The sequence below is a fragment of the Mchenga conophoros genome, linkage group LG5 (genome assembly GCF_057382185.1).
Source record: "Mchenga conophoros isolate Kocher_MC1m ecotype Shallow Benthic linkage group LG5, M_conophoros_male_GT1.1, whole genome shotgun sequence".
Lineage (NCBI taxonomy): Eukaryota > Metazoa > Chordata > Actinopteri > Cichliformes > Cichlidae > Mchenga > Mchenga conophoros.
The window spans coordinates 31,910,969-31,926,106 of NC_140530.1; the positions used below are offsets into that span (position 1 = coordinate 31,910,969).

The 15,138-nt window shown below is 38.1% G+C and overlaps 1 protein-coding gene across 5 annotated transcripts in view; it reads right to left on the bottom strand.

Moving 5' to 3' along the window:
• Positions 1-15,138, bottom strand: part of rap1gapb (RAP1 GTPase activating protein b) — a 109,574-nt gene that overhangs the window by 80,740 nt on the left and 13,696 nt on the right. For 4 of the 5 annotated variants that reach the window (XM_085274922.1, XM_085274919.1, XM_085274925.1 and 1 more), the window contains exon 2: positions 821-861. The gene's annotated coding sequence lies outside the window, so the exon portion shown is untranslated. Of the gene's footprint in view, positions 1-820; positions 862-15,138 lie in introns of those variants that run through there. The other variant, XM_085274926.1, reaches the window with a different exon arrangement.

The following is a 15,138-nucleotide window of genomic DNA, read 5'->3' on the forward strand; positions in this document are numbered from 1 at the left end:
TATAAATCAAACTGAATTAAATTAAACTGAACTGAAATAACAGTCTCAATTCTAATTGGGTTCCCATAGAAACAAAAGATTCAACAGCCGCAACAGTATCATCTAAAAAAAAAAATATATATATATATACACAGATCATTTTATCTTTCTCTTTCAGTCTTATCCGTGTGCCCATTTTGTTCAAGATCATTTCAACCAATGCAGCAAAGGAATACATTCTTTAACTGGAAAGTGCAAAAAGTGGCAATTATCAAGATGGGAAATACACAAAGAAGAGGAAGCCAACACGTGTAGTGCAAGGATCACAGCAATGTAAATAAGTACTGTCGCTTTAATAAAAACCACAAAAAGAAGAAAACTTACAATGCACCCTATGAATATGTCTAAAGTAATGGTTCAATCTATTTAAAGTTTTTGCTTAAATGAAAAAGCAAAGAAGAAATTGAACGGTTCATGGAATGAATGGCAGTAAAAGCTCTGTCTAAAGACAAATGTACTGCATAAAAGGCTAGGCAGTGTTTCCTCCCTAATCAGCCACTGAATGGCTCTGTAATTATAAGGCTATGCACCAAAGCCTTTATAAGTATCACATCTTTGTCAAGGTAATTCCAGCACTGAAGCACACATTTTGCATGAACACAAGATGGTTTAAAGAGCTGTGTGCTGCTTGCACAGGCAATAATCTTAACAGATGTATTCAACAGCCATCTCAAACACCATAGGAAACTACCTGAATCATTACCACGATATTGTAGCTCTTCAAATTCTACTTTCCCTGTTTTTTTCTGGAGTGAAAAATGTAGATGTTTGAATGGCTTACCTGGAAACTGCCAAATCTTCTGCTTCTCTTGTCAGCCGATCCTTTAACAAAGAGAGAGGAGATATCTAAATCAATTATGCAAAATAAAACAAACTTTTTTATTGTCAGTAAGAGTAAGCAATGTTTTCAGTTAGAGCGCTCCATGTCATCACTATGCAGTTTGCTGGCTGAAACTGCCCATTTCAAATCAATTAACAGCACATTACTTGTCAGTATAATACACAGTCATTTAAAGCCTATGTGCTATAAAGATGTGTTCATTTCAAATATCACTGCAGTTTGGCTGAGGCTTGACTGATTTGTTGACTTAAATATGGCACACGTTCCCAAGCAGATTAAAACACCCACCACGCTTGAGTGTGTACACTGTGCTTAACTAGCAGCTGCAAGAACATACATCATGAATATCAATTATTACTAAAGTGGAGCTGTGAAAATTAGTAGGGTAGTTCCATTGTGTAGGTTAATGGAAACTCAGACAGGCATTTAACTGGAGGGTTAATGCCAGTTCTAAGCCACCGTGGCATTTCTGTCCTTGAGCTTGAAAAATAAATTGAAAATGTGTGTGAATTCATGACTGACTGGCAACATGCAGGAAACATCAGACTCGATAGAACAGAAAAGCAACAAAACACATAATCTTTTCAAAATTATTTATCTCTGAAGAGTTTTGCTTCTAAATTAGACATCGGTCATTTGAAAACCAGCTTGTAACCAACTCCAAAAAATAAACTGAATCTTCAGGTACTGCTGTTCATGCAGGCTAAACAAACTGCAAACTGAGCCACTTTAACCCTGTCATGCATGAATTATGACAACCTCAATCAGGATTTTTTCTTAAGCATTTTTATTCATCTTTTCATGCCTGAAGATGAATAAAAATACTTAAGAAAAAAAATCCTGATTGAGGTTGTCAAAATTCATGCATGACAGGTTTAAATAACAATAATTACAAAGAAAGCACGTCATACATCTATAGTAACATTAAACAATCAGTGGGTGGCAGGGTATAGAGTGATACATCAGTGTCCAATGTAGTTGTTTATGTGCAAGTATACCATCAACACCGACACAAATACAAGAAAACAGCCTCTGAATAGCGGTCCACTGTAGTGACCACTATGTGTGATAGGGTTAAAACATATTATCAGGTAGGGCTGGGCTATATCATACCGTTTACGGTAATACCGGTGTAATTTATCAACGATAGGAAAATGAAATATCGCGATAGAATATGGGTAAAACACGGATGTGCAGTGCCTTTGTTTTCATACACACATGGCGGTGACGCAGAATGAGAAGGGTGAAAGCGGATCGTTAAATGAAACGGATGAACCAGAATTGGTTTGTAAAAATGCTGCAACTTCAGTGGTGTGGAACTGGTTTAGCTTTCATCCATCAGATACACAACAAAGCACTATTTTTGGTAGAGCATGCTAGCGGGCTGTCGTTATTACTGTGTTTTTTGGAAAATACGGCACACTTAAAATAAATCCTTTGATTTTTCTGAAAATCGACAGCGCCTCTTATAATCCAATGGGCCTTATGTATGAATTCTGGTTGTGTTTACTGACCTCGAAATGACTTTATGTGGTATACGGCGCTCGAAAATCTGTCAAATGTTTTAGTACGACTTTGCTAAGCTACGAACCCGCACCGCTTGATGGATTGTGGGAGCATTACGGCTATTGTAGGCAGGAGCCTCATGGAGTGATATGTACTGTGCTTCAACATAATATTACCGTATTGTGTGTGTATAACCTCTTTTTAAGTTTTGTGGATATTATACATGGTTATGCTGAGGATATGTCAGCCAATTTCCACTGGAAATGCCTTTTGGTTAAACTGCCAGCAAGGAATTTGCATTTGCACTGTTACATTTTTATATAACTTTAATGCCCATAAAAAACAGCTGCTTGTTTAATTGAAAATACATTGATGGGGTTTTTTGCACTAATAAAGTTGTGGAGTTGTAAAGTATTTTGTCTAGTGTCAATTATATCGTCAGTTATCGTTATCGCAAATTTTCAAATGTATATCGTGATAAATATTTTTGGTCATATCGCCCTGCTCTATTATCAGGATTGTATTAAATTCAGAAATAATCCATCTGTTTAAATTTTTGCTGAAACACAAGTCCATATTACATTTTTTTAATGAAAAGACGCCGACCAACAAAGGGTTTAAAGTCTGTAGTCATATAAAAAATATGGAAAACACATCAGTGACCCTTTGTTACAACAAACACAAGTATGATAGCTTATTTTGAATTCTACATTGTTGTGATCTGAGGGGGTTTTGCTGTTCTGGTAGGCTGAGTTTTGTATTCCTATTTTATTTCTTTATTATTCTCACAGTGAGTTTGATTCATTGATTGTGATGTCTGTCTTTACCACATGGTGTCATTAGAATTAGTTCATGAAGTTCACTGATTTGTAGATGCCAATGTTTGATTCACTGTTCTGGATGAGTTTTGAATCTTTAGTCTTTATTTAGCTGCAGTTTCTATTTTGAGTTTATTTGTCATCTGTTTAGTTCCTTCAGTGCCTTCCCAACTCTTCTACCTGCTGCTCGTCATTCTGTTGTGTCTTTGTGCTCCAGTGTTTCTTTGTCTGAATGTGCGTGTCCTTGTCTTTGTCTTTTGGTTAGTTCCTGTTTTTCACACCTCGGTGTATAAATAATCTTGTCTCTTTCCCTTAGTCTTTGTCAGAGTTTGTGGTATGTTTCTAGTGTTTGATTCTACAGCCCATTTTACTTTTAGATTTCTGTTGGCACCTGTGGATTTGGTGTATTTATAGGATTACTCTGGCATTAAATAAACATGTGTAAAACATTTACTTGCGGTAAATGTTCAAATTTTTAAGAAGTACATCATAATCTGCAGCTAAATATACTCCACAGAGCAAATTAGCCCTGTTTAAGTAATGTTAACTAAGCCTCGGTGCACTACTGCTTTTGGAAATTACAGAGTCCTTCCAAAACTATTCAGAACATGATTTTGAATAAGCAAGTCTTCGGCAAGAATCAGACAGCTTAGGCCACTGGCAATTTAAAATAACACAGGGAGAGACCTACAGATACTGTATGTCTACAGACATGTCTCTGTTTTCATGAAATTTGATGAAAAATAAATTAAATAACAGAAAGGTTGAAGATTTGGACTGGGATAGTTAGAAATGAATGGCAGAGATAGTTTGGATATGTGCTAAGGATGAATGGTGGGTATACTGTACTAGGGATGTTGAGTATGGAGCTGCCAGACAGGAGGAAAAGAGGAGACTGCAGAGAAGATTTAACAGACGTATGAAGGAGGACATGCAGAGGTTTGATGTGACAGAACAGGACGCTACGGAGAGCGTAAGATGGAGGCATATGATCTGCTGGGACGACCCCTAAAGGGATCAACTGAAAAAAGAAGAAAGAAGATACTAGCTTTAACCTGTCAAAGACAAACTCAGAAGTAGGTGAAACCTCTTATCCTTTATCCCCTCGGAGTCATTTGAAACTTTACCATTATATAATTTTGGATTTGAGCATTTATGGTTACATTATCCATATACAGTATGCAAGCAAACCCTCACTATGACTTTAACAAATAAAGTCACACTTTCTTAATTCGATTATATAGGGCTGTGCGATATGACCAAAATCTCATATCCCGATATAAGAATTCCATCGTCCCGATAACGATATATATCACAAAAACGTAACATTTTCTGTAAATTCTGTGGCAGCTCGTCTTGCATGAAGTGTTTCCAGCTGCACGTCATGTAGCTGGAGTCGAGTGTTTTAACCGATGCATGAAACTATACATTTTTAGACATAAGTTGTAAAGGCCGCCGTTTTCTTTGTGAGTATTTATTGCACGGCGTGCTGCGGGGAAAAGCCTGTTCTAACGTTTGAGTCTAAGGTTTATTTTTTAGCACCTGGCGGCTCTTTTTTAATTCTCATCCATAAATAATCTGCTCTTTTACGTGATTCCGTTTATTTTGAAAAGTCTCAACAGGATCTTGAGCTTTATTGTGAAAGGTTTATGTGGAACAGAAACAAGCGGACACGCGATGCTGTTACCGTCGTTGTTGCTAACCACAACGCATAAAAACAGGCGCTTGTCCGTCCATAGTGTGGTTATATAAAATATATGAGAAAGAGAGAACTTTAAGAAATTAATATAGCCACTACAGTGACCATCAAAACGATGAAAAAAAATATTGCAGTAAACAGTTTATTTTGCGACACCACGAAACAAACGATAGCGTAAAATGAAACGATAGACGTTTTTATATCGTCATCCGATATATATCGTTATATCGAACAGCCCTAAGATTATATTTTATATTTCATTAAATTATTAACTGCTGTTCTGCATTTACCCCAGACATACATTCTCACCATTGCCATCATCAACAGCTCTGCTGGGCACACTAATCCTAATTAACAGTAGGCGGTGATTCTGATGACCCAGTCCAGTTATCTAAATGTACCTACTGAGAAGCAAAGAGCATAATTACGCTAACCCCGACTATAATCGCACTTTCTTGATGAGAAAAATGGGATAATCATCTCTCTTACAGCACGCTTTCAGGCACAGGGGGAACACAGTAAATGACTTAAGTGTGAATAGTGTGATTTAACAAATGAACAAAATTACACTATTTTGGAAGCCAAATCTTTGAGCCTTGAGTTTGAGAGAATATTTCAGAGCAACTTGCAGGAGACAAACTGACAGCGCTTCTAGCCATGCAGCTGGGGAGAACTGATCAATAGCAACAAAAATATTCTGCTACCTGCACCTCAAAATACATCTAGTGAACAGTGTTTGTTTGCATAAACAACTCTCCTCCACAGTGCATTAAAATAGCTTTGCTTTATTGGATTTCACCCGCGGCTCTCACAATCTGAAATCAATACATCTGCACCATCTAAACATATAAATATAATAGTTAACATGAGAGACAGTGAAAGTATTTCTAAGATGTTTTAACTGCCTTTTTAAAATCTTAACACTGACTAACACACAGTACTAATATTTCCCACTCACAGTAAAGGAAATTCATGCTCACAGGAACCAGCTTGCCTACAAGAATCTAACATCTCCAGGTAGATTTTCCTAACACAATGCAGTGTGTGATGCAGCAGATAATCACTCTTAGAAGTGTAACAGTGTGATAAATGGATGATGTCTGTAGTGGTCTGTCAGGCGTTAGGGGTAGTCTTGCATTAGTATGCACAAGCACCACTTGATTTTCTTTTTAGCGTCGCTGTATTCGCATCACACATTAAAGCAAACACCGATCAGGTCAAATCATTCTGCTTAGCTACTCTTGTACTTGCTATAAAAATAATTCTTTTTCCAACTTATTGGACAGCAACGTCTGATGTATGATGCTCATTAACTTATGACACACAAGACACAAATAAAAATCCCACTGTAAACCTCTCCACATAAATACCACCTACACTAAAGCACAAAGCTCAGAAAGCACCGCTCACACATTGGAGCTTAGCAGAAAGCTGTTCTCATCCCGCTCAGAAAGAAACATATTCACAGAAGAATGGAGGATGAGGATAAGAAAAGCATCCCAAAGACCCCAAATGCTACAGTCAACATAACACAGGATCGGTGCAACTGTCTCTGAGACACAACTAAACCATAAGCTGTTAATCTAATACAGCACAAAAGAACAAAATGAGACACACAAAGCTTCCTTTCTTGTGTCTATAGATACTGGGTTACTGAGTATGTGTTTCAGTAACCTCACTCAACTGCTCAATTTGAATAAGAAAAATCAAACGTTTTCATGTATTTCTGACACTATGCCGTGTTCATCATTCCCTGAGGATCAGCAGAATGTAACAACATGTTAAAGCATTGGTTGGCAGGAGCAGATGTCCCTGAAAGCTGCAGGCATGGAAAACATTTGGAAGATGAGAAGGAGAAACAATAACTAGCCAGAAGGTAGACAACAGAAAATGGAGCACTGGGAACTAAACAAAGTCTTCACAATGTAATGTTCATATTTGCAGAATGCAGGACCTGAGTGTCTTATGGAGAAAAGATTCAAAAAAATTAATGTAGCAAATGTTGTACAGATTGCCTTTTTATGTATGTTTTAAAGTGGAAAATTATTATAATTGCTTATATTGTGCACTATATCTATTTATATTCCCACTGATAATATGAATATAATATTCTAATTGCAAATTTAAATAAAACCCGAAGAACTACCAGCAAGTTTCCCAAAACAACATATTATATCCTAAAATGCATTTTACAAACCCTCTTGTGGCCAGTTTCTGATCCAAACCACATGACCATGTTTATTTATAAGTTTGTTTTGCGGCTATATGATATCATAATTATATTCAATCAAAAAATTTGATTTGTTTTTCTGAAGTCAGGAGCTGTCCTGCTATTGAAAAGGTCAGATTTGAAAAAAAAAATTACATTATAGTTTATTGCTTTTTCTTCTGACTGACAATTTCGAGTCAAATGACATGCTTGCCTGCAGCAGCTGTCACAGCCTCAAGTTGTCACTTTGGACAGACAATCAGGAGACCAGAAAACATTAAAGACATTTTATAGCCATAACTCTGGACTCATCTAGCACCTTCCTGATGTAAATGCTGTCTCATGTAATCTAAATAGAGGCAGGGTTTGGCAATGAGTTTTCTAAGGTAGGAGCTGGAAGCTACAGATGCCAGACCAAAAGGCTGAAAGCAGTTCAGACAGTATGAATTTATAAAAAGAAATGTTGGTAGATGGTAGATTCTATTAGCTGCTGGTATGAGTTACAATTAGGGCATGCCTTCTAAAAAGGACATTATTGCACATTTAATGTAAGTGCACTATTTAAGTTTTCAATCACGCAGCTATTAATGGAGGTCTACTGAATTATTCAAGTGGATTTTTCCAGAAAGACTTGCATAATGTGAAGCAGGTCTGGTTAAAACACCAACATAGTCACTAGTTTATCAATTCAAAGACCTAATACATACACATGGCAATTGTCTCCGATTCTGTTTCATCGTCTAATAACTTAATTTGATGTTTCTTTGCTGTTGTTGTTTTTTTATTTCTTTTCTTGTTAATCACAAAAAAACAATTTAATCTCTGGTTAAATGCATTCACCAAATCAGGTTTTAGGACACCTGGCTGTCAGTGAGACAATCTTTCTCTTGGTTTTCTTGAACTCTTGAACTGAATGTACCTTGTCATGTTAGAAGGGTCTCCTCGCCGGGAGGAGAATAAATTACAAGCAGTGGTACTGACTTGAAGTACTCTGCTGGAGTGAATCAGACGGCAGGTCATTGAGTTCAAGCTGAACATCACTGAGTCCATTATTCACTTTGCAAGTCGTGATAAAGAAATCATGCTCTCACTCTTCAAATCTTCAAACTGTCTTGTAAACGGACCATGCACATGGATGTGTAGATGGTGGGCTGATGGTGCGATATCGCGCAGCATTGGGATGTGGGTAAACATGTTGTATTCATTTGCCTTCAGAGAAGCTCATGAAAGCTCTGGCCAGACTATGTATTTCATGTGCAAAAAGCCCCTTGCCTGTGTCCTTGGCCTAAGGCTAACCAGGACACAAGATGAACTGGTTGCTCTTTGCTCTGCTTCTAACCAAGGGTTATGATTCTCATATGGGATGTGAAAGATCCCGTGTCCAACTGCAGAACCAGCCACCAAATTAGTAAATTCCTGGTTTCCCCAGATAAGGGATGGAAAATCTTGCAGTTATGAATATTTAATTTAGCAGTGCTGTTACACCAATAGCAAATGCAAAATCTGCCATCCAGTCTGTATCAGAGAGCTCAGGGAATTTTTTTTCACCTCACAAAACACCCAAATCTCTGGGTTTTGGTCTTATATTTTAGTCCTCTGCCCAGACTGAGCCATCTGTAGTCTATATCGACATTCTCAGTCACATCCTCAATAAATCTGAAACAAACTATCTGTCATCCAGTGCTCTTTTCTTTCTCTTTATCTTAGTTGCAAGAACAACAACATGGTTAACTTGCACAAAACCTCAAGCAATGCCAGCAATAACCATGGGACTACCAGCATTGATGACAGTCTCATTCTTGTCTCAAAGTCTTTCTTCACAAAGACATAAGGATATAAGAAGACAAGTAAGTGGACTGAGTTAAACATCATAGCATTTGTTCAGAGTCAAAGAAGAAAAGAGAACGCATACTCTTCATCTTTCATTTGATGCTCTGGATATTCTGTGATGTCCTTGTTCGATCTTCAAGCATATCAGCACTGCAGAGTCCACAGAAAACACTATGATAAACTTCCACTCAACTTGCTATTCTTGCAATTTCATTGGATGTTATGCTATGTTAGTCATAGCTAGACCCCATTCTGACGACTTAATGATGTTTCCTTGTTTTCCCTTTCATATTCAGCAACTTTCCTCTGTCTGTTTTTTTCTCTCATATTTTGTGGATCCTTCACCTGGCTCCCAGTTCTGCTCATTCTGCAAACCTACCAGTAATCAGCTCATTAACCTCCCAGCCAGCTCACCTGCCTTCCATCATCTCACAATAATTACAGTATATCTAGCCTGGCTCTCCACCCATCTCTCTCCATATTGTATTTTCTACTTCAGGCCACTCTCAGCCCATTTAAGGAGTTGTCTCTAGTCTAGTGTTTAACCACTCTGCCTAACCATTCTCTCTTGTGCCCTGTCACTTTCCTGTCCATCTCTGCTTTCTCTATTTACCAGCTCCCCACTCTGTAGACTCATTCCCCAGGCAACCCAGCCTTAATCATCTCCCTCATCATCTAAAGTTAAGACTTCTAATTTGCAAAATCTCTTGTTTCTGTCCTGTGTTTGGATTGCAGCAGAAACAAGCTGCACTATTCCAACTACAGATGTGTGAAGTTTAGTAAAGATGCTTTGCTGCTTATGCAGCTTATTTAATAATGCTCAGGATGAATTTGATTTGATAAATATTAAAAATATATATATATATATATCCTTCTCTATGGTCGCTAAGAATATAGCTGCTATAAAATATAGTAAAAAAAACATAAATCCATGTTTGTTCAGTCTTTAGTGTGAGTTCACATATTTCACAAGTAACTAACCTACAATCACTTGTGTCAATCAATGCATAATATTGCTGCATTAAGCGCACAAGAAAAGAGAGTTAACTCTCCAGTCTTGCTTTAAACTTATCCAAATGTTATTAAAGTTTGAAGCTGTTTCATTACTGACTTGCCATTGACCTAACAGGCCAATCAAAGATAGCCTGAGGGCTGGATGTGGCCTGTGGGCTGAACAATACCCTGGCCACGATAAAGGTCTACCTGCTGCCGTGAGACTACAGTGCAGACAACCCAAACCCACCATTAACGTAATTGTGTTTTCATCCCCTCTTTGCTCTCCAGTGAGCAGCAGGCCAGCGTTGCTTATCTTGCTGACATTTCACAACAGCCTTGTCTCTGCATAGATGTGTGTGTGTGTGTGTGTGTGTGTGTGTGTGTGTGTGTGTGTGTGTGTGTGTGTGTGTGTGTGTGTGGTGAGAGAGAAAGCAGGGTTCTGCATGAAGTCTGACAGTTCCTTGAGACACAAATGCAGTCTTACTACTGCCACTTTGCGAGTTCTGTAAGTAGCTGACAAAAAGAAAGCTGTATATACAAACACTAATTAACAAACAAATCACACTATATCCCCGCTGAATACAGAATGTGAATATGACTCTTTATTATCCTGTTAGCAATTGCAACCTTGCTGCTTGTCTTGTTAAACCAGATTTCCCACGTGGGCTCTTTATTTGTGGATAGAGACGCTTGTGTCCCTGCATAATTTAATTATGTGATTTGGAAGTACAAATCTTCTGGTCATTTGAGTTTGCTTTTCCTAATCTTTCACAAAAGGCAAGCTTCATCTTTTTACTTTTTCCTAACACTAAATGCATTGGTTTGATTATGCATATCAAAGCATATGACATGCATATCAAAAACATTGTCTTTTCCTACGGTTTCAAGATTAACATGGTCTAAACTGTGCATTTTTGTGCAAGTGAAATAGTAACACAAGATACTGAGAAGTTAGAAATGTATGTAGCGATTGCCTGAGATGAAGGAAAACAGGTCATCACAGTCGTGGGTTCTGACTCATGTCTCCTGAAGGCTTGTAAGCAATTCACTGAAGTCCAGGCTTTCCAAACCCAAAATGTATCTCATTACGTCATCATAATGCTGCATCCCCACGCTGGTCTGGCCCTGGCCTGGATGTCGCATCCATTCTGTCATTTCATTATTTCTGACAAGCTGGGGTTTCAAAAAAAAAAGATGGGTTGGATTTATACCACTGGCTTTCCCTTCTGTTCATTAATCACTGCACCATGGAGGCTTTGGCCCAGCTTCCACCAGCTCTGAAATCACTTTGTCACAGAATTAGGGTTGAAGTCTTTTCTTACAACAGAATGACATCATTTTAGTTGTTGCTTGCCTTTGCTTTGGGGGACACAATAAGTTCAGTGTCTGGCTATGACACTAAGTATTCCCATAAACTGTATATAAAAAAATCAGATGAGGCTTACAAGTCAGAACCTGGCAACCAACAAGCTGATTCAAGAGCTGTGTATATGGCTAATCTCTGCACAGACAGGCAGACCAGCTGCACTGCCCACTTACCTGCTGTTGCTTTGCTACTTACTACAAACGCACGGTCAGGCCATATTAAACAACATTGGAGGGTCTAAACAGTCAGAAGGCAAAATGCTCCAAAGGTTTGAAGACATGACTTCATGACAGCCCAGAACACAATGACACAATTTCTAGACATTTTTTGAAACATCAAGAAAGTGGAAGAAGGGACGGTGAAGTTCAAATACAGACACCAAACACACCTGTGCTCTCTGATGGCTAAAACATGTCCGAGTGGTGAATACCATGTCTTTAGTTACAATTTTTCTCCTTTTGGTGAGTGATAAAACTATTTCTACCCATTCTTTTTCTTTTCCCCAGCAAAGGTGTGTTAAGATTAATCACCTGAAAGCAAAAGTACAGCCTAATTGATCAATCACCTACTAATCTGAATCAGACAGACCCTGACATAGCTCATCTTGTTGTCTTTACTAGATGGCCGCTTAAAACAATTATTCATTAAAGAAGTGGCCCTTTCTGTTTGATGTTGTGCCGCTGCTCTTTTTCCCTGAACCATGACAAGAATAATATTATTTTTGATAAAAATGTTAATTTCTTCTGACATTAACATCCCCTGTTAAAGGCAAGGTGGAGTGCTGCTTCTATAACTTGTTATGTATTACAAGGCGCTTTCAGAATAAAAGAAAATAATTCTACTTTTATTACCTTTTCCTGCACCTTTAGAGTTTTCTTTGTCAACACTTTAGTGGTGCCATAGTGTAGTAGTTTACACAGTCACCTAACAACGTCACAACTCCAGCATAAAATAAGAAAAAAGGCGGCCAAATCAAATATGTGGCACTACGTGCTGTGGTGACCTCTTGTGAGTAAGGCGGCAGCTGAAATTGACTTTCTTTCATTCTTTGTTTCTTTTATTTACTTATCTTTGTGTGATTTTGTTCCAAGTGTTCCATTTGGCACATGTAAAATGTATGAACTGCTTATTACAGCCAAGGGGTCCATTTCTGAACGTATGTGAAAAACATTGCTTGGAGAGTGAGGGGTGGTTTTGATGCTCTGCAGTGAGTTTTCGTCTGCTGATTTGTTTCATTTTTGCTTCACTTTCTGGTGTGTATTTAAAAAAAAAAAAAAAACAACAACACACATTTGGCATAGCTTGCATAACTGATGCAGCAAAATTATGACTGATCTATTCAGGAAGTTCACTTTTTAATTGAAGAGCTTTTTTAACTGGCTTTATTTGCTGTATTATGAAGTCAAGAGGGTTAATATTTGCATTTGTTTTCTCTGCATTATAAATATATGCAATAATATATTGTTATACGTATTTTTTTTTCCCTTGGGGTGTGTGTGTGTGTGTGTGTGTGTGTGTGTGTGTGTGTGTGTGTGTGTGTGTGTGTGTGTGTGTGTGGAGCTGAAGGTGAATGTCACGTCACACCAGAGGTGACAGACCCGAGGTTTGTGTGCTGTATGAGTAATGGGAAGGTTCGTGCCACCAACGATGCCCGTCAACCCCTCAGAGCACGATGACTCTTATCACTAAACTCGTTTCTGCTTCCTGACCTTTCAACAGTCAACCGCTAACCTTTCTCAACCCCCACAGAACCCCAGCAAAAGAAACCATTTCTTCTTTGCATATGAGGTATGCTGCAGAGAATTGAAGAACAGAAATCTGCCAGATCGATGGAAAAACTAAGGATAAAGGAGCGGATCAATCACTGTTAAATCAAGAATGTCTAGCTGTTGAAAATTACCACCAGACTCTCTTCAGCTCTAAAAGATTTCCATCATATTTCTGTTATTTGGGTTTCGTCACTCAAGCATGTATTGTTTGCTTCTTCAGCATCACCCCGGAGCATCAAAGGCCTGTGTATTCAATGTATAGCTTTGATACCACCTCAGTACTACAATGACAAGTGTTTAACTAGCTGGGGGAAATGCCATCAAAACCAATACTGCTATAACAAGTAATGAAAATGTGATGACATTTGTTTGTTGTCATGATGACAACATGGTAAACAAAGTGGAATATTTAGCTCTTTCAAAACCAGATATTTTTCTTAGGAGTTGGCAAATAATAGCCTGAAACACAATTCCAAGTGTCGCTTCATGTCCACCTCAATTACTTTAAGGTCAAAACATATCACTCCATTGTTGACAGCTTTTTGTATTTCCCTCAGGTTACAACAACCATCTTAAAATTGTGTTTTTACTTACTTTTACTTCCCTTGTAAAAGGGACATTTATAAAGAGAAACTTCACAATTATAATTTACAACTGAGGAATGCAAGGAGGTCCTACTTCTCTGACATCATCACTAAAAACAGCCATAATGCTCGGGTCTTATTTTCTACAGTTGACAGGCTAACAAACCCTCCTGTGTCAGTGGCAGCTGAACTTCATTCGACCATGGCCTGCAATGACTTTGCCAAATTCTTCACTGAAAAAATCCAAAAAATTAGACAAGCAATTGGTACATCAACAGCAGATCCAGGATATGTACTGTGTCCACCAAAAAACTGTTTAAACACCATGAAACAGTTTCAACCTATTAACAGCAAAGACCTGGAGGACATCTTAGGTCAACTGAACTCCTCCTCCTGCTGTTTAGATGTCCTGCCAACAAGTTTTTTCAAAAAGGTCTCAAAGACTTTAGAGTCAGACCTGTTACAGATCGTCAACTTTTCTTTATTATCAGGTGTGTTTCCAGAATCACTAAAAACTGCTGTAATCAAACCTATACTGAAAAAGGACAATCTTGACAAGACACAAATGAACAACTACAGGCCGATCTCAAATCTCCCGTTTTTAAGTAAGATCATTGAAAAAGCAGTTTCTCAACAGCTCAGTTACTTCTTAAAACAGAATAATTGCTATGATGCCTTCCAGTCAGGTTTTAGACAGAATCACAGCACTGAAACCGCTCTGACCAAAGTGTTTAATGACATATGTCTGAATACAGACAGTGGAAAAATGTCAGTCCTAGTTTTACTGGATCTCAGTGCAGCATTTGATACAGTTGACCACAACATATTACTCAAACGACTGGAGAACTGGACAGGTCTTTCAGGAACTGTACTAAACTGGTTCAAAACATACGTAGAAAACAGGAAATACTTTGTATCAATAGGTAACTTCACATCTGAGCAGACAAGTATCACATGTGGAGTTCCCCAAGGTTCCATCTTGGGACCCCTTCTGTTTAACATCTACATGCTCCCACTGGCACAGATTATAAACAACAACAAAATAAACTATCACAGCTATGCAGATGACACACAAATATATATCACAATGTCACCAGGAGACCGAGGCCCTGTACAGGCTCTTGGTAAATGCATTGAGGAAATCAATGACTGGTTGTGCCACAATTTTCTCCAGCTAAACAAAAACAAAACTGAGGTAATAGTCTTTGGCGCCAAAGAAAAACGATTACAGGTCACCAGAGAACTTCAATCTATACATCTAAAAACCACAAACCAGGCGAGAAATTTGGGTGTAGTGATGGATGCAGACCTAAACTTAGAAAAACACATTAAGACAATAACAAAGTCAGCTTACTATCACCTCAAGAATATATCAAGGATAAAAGATCTGATGTCTCAACAGGACCTGGAAAAACTAGTCCATGCATTCATCTTTAGTAGGCTTGATTACTGTAACAGCATCTTTACAGGTCTACCTAAAA